Source organism: Phyllopteryx taeniolatus, chromosome 10, assembly GCF_024500385.1.
Source record: "Phyllopteryx taeniolatus isolate TA_2022b chromosome 10, UOR_Ptae_1.2, whole genome shotgun sequence".
NCBI classification, from domain to species: Eukaryota; Metazoa; Chordata; class Actinopteri; order Syngnathiformes; family Syngnathidae; genus Phyllopteryx; species Phyllopteryx taeniolatus.
The window spans coordinates 17,414,932-17,421,926 of NC_084511.1; the positions used below are offsets into that span (position 1 = coordinate 17,414,932).

The window sequence follows — 6,995 nt, forward strand, 5'->3', positions numbered from 1 at the left end:
GTAAATGTATCGTCTTAAAAAACTTGCTACAATTGCAAGCTGAAACAATGTACTGAGAGAGAGTAAGAGCAATGGATAATGCAAATATACTGAAAAAATGTACAAATAAAAAATCTGCAATATAGCAGGACCGCGAATCTACAACCGTCACATAGCCGAGGATTACTGTATCTGTGCTCCGTGATGATAAGTTGCAGGGTTTCATTCTTCCCAGACGTGCATCCTGGGACTCACATGGTCTCAAGTGTAAAATGATCTTTGCATATACAAAAACAATTAAAGAACCAAGCATGAAGAAACACTGCATATGTTGTTAAAATACATAGTAAGGAATACATACTGTAGCACAGCAAAGAGTTATTTGTAGTTAATAAAAACAAATAATAAAAAAAGTGCAGTGTGAAAAAGCCTTTACTACTGTGATTCTATAGTGTGGAAGCATTTCAGCAACACACACAGTATGTAGGTCGCAGTACTTTCAGCCATGTGCTTCTGCTTATTCCCCCCCCACCCCCCCCCCCCCCCCCCCCCATCTCTCCCCCCCCAAACATCGTTCTGTCCTACTAGAATTTTCAATAAATACCCATCATAATGCAAATAACCACAGAGGCAGTATATAAAACTCCCCTGTTGCACAGCTTCTGGCAAAGGCATACATCCTCCATACTGAATGACCAAGCAGCCGAAAAGGACAGGTTTAATAAAGATTTAAAAAAAAAAAATCAGAGGGAAATGGATAGCAGAGATCCATCCATTGTAGCACTTATCTAGGGTCACAGGTGTACAGGAGCCTATCCTAGCTGACTTTGGACCTTGAACAAGTCATACAAATAAATTCACACTCACACCTACGAACAACTTGGAGTCTTCAATTAACCTACTATCCAATGTGGGTGGAAACCGAAGTACCCGGAAAAAAACTCACGCAGGCACAGGAAGAACATGCAAACTCCACCCGGGAAGACTGCACCCCAGATTTGAACCCACGACCTCTGAACTGTGGGGCATGCGTGTTCACATGTTGGCCACTATAAATTAGCATAGATGTTAAACTTTCAAACAATTGCAACTTTAACACACAGAGCAGCAACATACAAACAAGAGCATAAAACAATACTCGCAGGCATATAGTCTCTGCTCTGTGGGAACAACAAATATTAAAATGGAAAAATATGGTATTGTACTACATTGAAGGGGCATCTGCTTCTTGCTGTTATTTTCACTGAATCTCTTCTAATAGACCTCAGCATATTGCAGCACAGCTGGAGGCGTGCAACTAAATTCTGACTTGCCTTAGTCTAAAAACAATTGCTTAGAAATCTTCAAAATAGCAGGGCTACGAATGATAAACTGTGAAACAGCAGAGGTTCACTGTAGTGTTAACAAAATAAGGCAATAATTATTTTTGAAAGTGTTACTGAACATCAGCGATTTGAGTTGTTTATCCCATGTCGCTGTTTGCTACTATCCAGTCCCACGTTTGCTTCAAGCTGTAGTGGAATCCTGTTACATTGGATGTGCTAATTGCTGTGGGAGACTGAAAAAGAAAGAGGGGGGGGGGGGCAGAGTGCTCGATGAAACAGGCTTAAATCTGAGAGCCATGGAAGACTGGGTGAACACAGAGTGGCAGGGAGCTTGATGCGCACATCACATGGGATTTACAAGAACCTCAATCTCAAAAGGGGCCAATAACAATCTACCTTGAGTGGTAGATTCTTTGTGCCGAGCCACACCTTTGGACCAACAGAGTAAGTAGGTGCAGGGATGCGTTGACAGTTTGCTTGTACCAGAGATCTTGCAGAGGACCGGACCAGAGGGGCGTGAGCTTGTCTCTATTCATTTTTTTGTCATATTTTTTCATGACAAAATAAGTAAGGAAGTAATCTTGTATTTGTGGGGTTTTATGACAAAAAAGAAGAAATCTTTGCAAACAGAGGAAAAGGTACAAGTCGTCATCCCTTACTAAAGAGCAAGCAAAGAAACACCATTATAAAGAAGTAAGAGAGACAGACAAGAAAAGGAAAGAAAATTTGTCCAGCTGCACTCGAACTTATCTTTATCAGAATGGAGTCACAACATGGCAAAAAAAGCTAGTAGTCACAACTAATAGAAGTAATATTTGGTATACATGTAACATAAATTTTCCAACTCACTCATATTGACCATTGGTCTGAGGATGGTATCCAGATGAGAGCTCAGGCCAATGCCTAATGCCTTCCAAACAGGTGAGGTGAACTCGGGGCTGCTGTCGGAAGGTATGGCATGCTAGACCAATAGATCCGCGGTTTCTTTGGCAGACGGGAGCCTGGGAAGGGCTGCTTTTGATAAGCTGTCAACAATTGTAAGAATGACAGTGTTAGCTTTGGATGGAGGAAGTCAGCTAACAAAATCCAGAGCAATGTGTTACCATGGACGCCAGAGGATGGGAAGTGGATGAAGCAGATCAGAGCTGGGTTTAGCAGATGGCTGATTTTGAGCACATACCATGCAGGCTGAGACAAATGATCAGGTGTCTTTCTCCATAGTGGGGCACCAGAAATTTTGACGAAGGAATTCTGGGATGTCAGGTGAGCCGTGAGGACTGGGCCCACTGAAAAACCTGAGAGCGGATAGAGTCGGGGACAAAAACAATTCCGTGGGGTCCCACCAGGAACAGATTGTCCAACCTGGGTCCCGCTCAACAGTGCCTCAATCTAAAAGGTTACAGATGCTACAAAGCAAGTAGGAGGCAAGATGGTTTGGTGCCCCCTGCAGTGAACTGACAGAACAGGGCATCAGGCTTGACGTTTTGGGATACTGGACAGTAGGTGAAGTGATCGAAAAACAAGGCCCACCTTGCTTGACGGGAGCTCAGTCTCTTGGCGGAGCATATGTATTGCAGGTTTTTATGATCAGTCCACACAACGAATGGGTGTTCAGCTACTTCCAGAAACTGCCGCCATTCCTCCAAAGTCATCTTCACCGCCAGGAGTCCTCTGTCGCCAATCCTGTAATTTCTTTCTGCCTAACAAGGGTGGACCTTACCATCCCCCGGGTACTGCTGGGACAGCACTGCGCCAACTCCCACCTCAGAGGAAACGTTGCAGCGCTCTTCTAGATGACGGTTTGGCCATTCCGCAACCGCCGTGGAAGTTTATTGCACAACAGGTGGTGTAAGGGTTGGTGCTAGTCAGGGAACAGATCTGATAGCTGAATCCAGGTGGACGGGGTGCTGGGAATGAGCAGGCTTGCACCGAGCATGGACAAGGTAGCAGGCTGAGCAAAAGAGAAAGAAAGAAAGAAAGAAAAATAAATAAAATAAAATGTTTCTTTTACAAATGGGCTGAGTGGCTAGATGTTCAAACTCTTCATAGAGAGTTGACAATCTGGAAGCACAGTGGAGTTCAACGCCAGTTTAAGAAGGGCAGCTGATTGGAGATGGAGTACAGCTGCTGAGTTCAACTCGCCACACCTGCAAGGACTCACAAACATGCGCGCGCACACACACACACCCACCCACGCCACACCTCCAAGGACTCACAAATGCATCCACACATATACACACGCACACACACTTACACACACACACACACACACTGTGGCTTTGCTCAGGGTGATGAGACAGCAGACCTGACACATGTACGCATTGTGGATTCAGCGAAAGCTCCATAAAGTTTGTTTGGAAAATAAAAAAAAAAAGGGGTCAGAGCTGAAGGAGAATTGCTTTTAGCCTAGCTCTCCAATGAGCTGCATGGATACAATGGAAGTGGAAATGGTTCCATCGCTGGAGAAGGCGACTGCGGCAGCAGATTTAACGGGAGAATGTTGAGCCAACAGAGCGTGCCATGAAGTTACAGCGACTAGGTAGCCAGCAGGTTAGCTTGAAAGGCGGCAGTTTGATCCGGTTTGAGGATTTACCGTCTACCTGGAGCCAAGCGACGGTGAGGAATCATTGTTAAAGTAAGCCATTTTAAACTAAAAAGTAAAACTTTTCTGCATGGAGATGCAGCTAAAACTTGTCAATCATTAGTCAAAACATACCAGCATACTCGCTTACCAGTTCAATAGATAGTTTTCAAATAATCACATGGGACTTTCCATTTGTTGGACTATTATTTTGCAGTAATAGTAAATCAAATTGATTCGTTATTTGCTCGTTTACGTCCTCACGAATAGCGAGTGGCGATATATAACCTGAGTCAGAGCCTTAATTACGATCATTGTGAAGCACAATTCACCAAGCGTTGGATTGTTGGCCCACTAATAGGGAACGTGATCAGAAAGGCAACGTGGGTGAAAATGAAAAGACTGATATTTTGAGGTTATGCTCGTCATCCGCTCCCATTCATTGGAATTGAACCTGCCGCGATGATCATCGCTGGCGAAACTGATTGCAAGCTTCGCTACTTCATCCACTGTTACATCATCAGTGATGCCGGTAACGCGTTACAAAGTAACACATTAGTAAAAAAATCTGCCATTTTGAGTAACAAGTGAAGTAACGCGTTACTTTTCCCGTGAAAGTAATTAGACTACAGTTACTTCTTCAATCCAACAATAGTTACTTTTGCATCATCAATGTCTCTCACCAAACAGTAATTTGTAGCTGATGACTCAAACAAAGAGCAGTCCAAATGTGCAACCGCATTTAACCGAAACCACTATTTTCTCCAATGAACAGCAGAAAGCGAATGGGAAGTGATTGTTGATTCTACGATGCACAGTGACTGTGCAGTACCATGAAAGGGCAAAGAAATGCACGATTTCACTGTCGCCACACTATTTTTGTTATTTTCCTGAGTAAAAAGTGTATTTGATGTCACGTTTTTATTTACACATTAGGAATACAGTTTTACTGGCGTGTTAAACACGCAATGCATATTATTTATACCGAGTGCGCGATCATCAATCGGTCATGGAGGGTAAGGACTGACTCACTGAAGGTCTTACAATCCATCCATCCATCCATCCATCCATTTTCTGAGCCGCTTCTCCTCACTAGGGTCGCAGGCGTGCTGGAGCCTAACCCAACTATCAGCGGGCAGGAGGCGGAGTACACCCTGAACTGGTTGCCAGCCAATCGCAAGGTCTTACAATCCATCCATTTCAACACCGCTTATCCTGGTTAGGGTCGCGGGACGCTGGAGCCTATCCCAGCTGACTTCGGGCGAAAGGCGGACTACACCCTGAACTGGTCGCCAGTCAGTCGCAGGGCACATATAGACACGGATAACCATTCGCACTCACATTCACACCATCACTGAGTGGGAACTGAACCCACGCTGCCCGCACCAAAGTCAGGCGAGTGTACCACTACACCATCAGTGACTCAGGTCTTACAATACTTATCTTAAATAATATTTACAATGAAAAGTGAAAACTCTCAACTTCGTCTGTGATCTGGTTGAACACGCTGCACGGCTGATGTCACGTAGTAAGAAAAAACTTTCTCGCTCTTCGCATCAAAATTACTGTGGTGGGAGCAATGGTGTGTGTGTGTGTGTGAGACACTCACTTTTATGTTTACGTACACTCACACATAAAGGAACGCACACACACACACAGTTGCTTTCATGGACCACAATCGGCAGTGTACTAAGAATGGTGTGCTTGTTTACATTTATAACTTACTGTATTATGTTGGCATGTCAAGTCTCCACTAAGTTGCTGATTTAATGTGGCTACAACTACACTAATATTTAAGTTATTGCTTCATGTTGATGACATAATTTTGCAACTTGTGTGGCGTACATTACCAAGTAATGGTTATGGTTAAGCTAATGCTTTTTTTGTACTGTGGATAAGTAATATTCCTGCCACTTGGCAGCTGCCAAAAGTAACTAAAAAGTTACTTTTTTCTAACTTAGTTAATTTTGAAATCAAGTAATCAGCAAAGTAACTAAGTTACTTTTAAGATCAAGTAATCAGTAAAGTAACTCAGTTACTTTTTCAAGGTAACTGTGGCAACACTGTACATCATAAATTATGAATATAGTCAAGTACTGTCTTGTTGTAAAATAACATATGTATATTTTAGAGACTGTATTTTTATGGCTTGGCAATGGTTAAGACTCGCACGCTTAAAACCTGGAAATGCCGTGTTGCCGTTCAGTTGAGTTGAGAGGTTGGGAAGGTACTTTGAATGAATTGACAAAACTACAGTATGTCACAATGTCAGTGGTTTCAAATCCACCTATTTTGCTAGCCTTATGCCGTTTATTGCCTTTTGCATTCAAACAACAAACTGCTTAGATGTCAAACTTAAACCATGTCACAGACTCATTTTGACCTGTGTTTTGCATAAAACTATATTAAAAAAAAGGATTCGGATGGAAGGACACCTTTAAATGTATTTCCAATGACTTTTGTCTTAATACATTTTACAATATTTGTATACTAGATTTTTTTGTTTAAGTGGATTCAGTTGCCTTCAGTATGCCGCAAATAAACCCCACACGGGTTAACTTCCCAGATTACAAGGCTCTTACGTGTAATAAAGAAGCCTCTGGTATGTTGCACAAGCTCGTTTAGCTTGAACCTCATTCGTCGCGGAGCAGTGGATAACACCTACCGTATTTTCACGACCATAAGGTGCACCGTATTAAAAGCCGCAGTCTCAGTTACGGGGTCTATTTCTGTATTTAACACACATACATAAGGTGCACCTTATTATTGAGTACAGGCATGGTAAAACATACGCTAGCTTAAAACATGCGGTAGCATGCATGCACGCTAAAACAAAGTTTTTATAAAGGCAGCGGGAGCAAAACTGAGTTCGGTTTTACTTTATTGAAGTATTTAACAATGTACTCAAAACCTACAGTCTGTTGGGATCCAAAATCTGATCCAAAAACTGCGTTCATCTTTATTGGGTTGTTAATTAACTGAGTTAAATGCTCTTTTAAATAGCTTTGTAAGTGGCTTTTTGAGCTGTTGTGTTCTTTTGTAAATATACTTTTGTAAATATGTTCGGTACTTTCCCGTGGTTAACGCGCACCCATGAATAATGCGCACCC

General features: G+C 42.6%; 1 long non-coding RNA gene across 3 annotated transcripts; it reads right to left on the reverse strand.

The window, feature by feature from the left end:
* Nucleotides 1–547: 547 nt before the first annotated feature.
* LOC133484797 (uncharacterized) lies at nt 548–3,354 on the reverse strand. 3 transcript variants are annotated; one of them, XR_009790500.1, is made up of 4 exons: nt 2,408–3,354; nt 2,154–2,329; nt 1,701–1,794; nt 548–1,537 (listed from the first exon to the last, which is right to left on the reverse strand). It is a non-coding gene; the product is annotated as an uncharacterized LOC133484797 (long non-coding RNA). The 3 variants fall into 3 exon arrangements; XR_009790498.1 differs by having other exon boundaries at nt 1,701–1,832; XR_009790499.1 differs by lacking the exon at nt 1,701–1,794.
* Nucleotides 3,355–6,995: the final 3,641 nt, after the last annotated feature.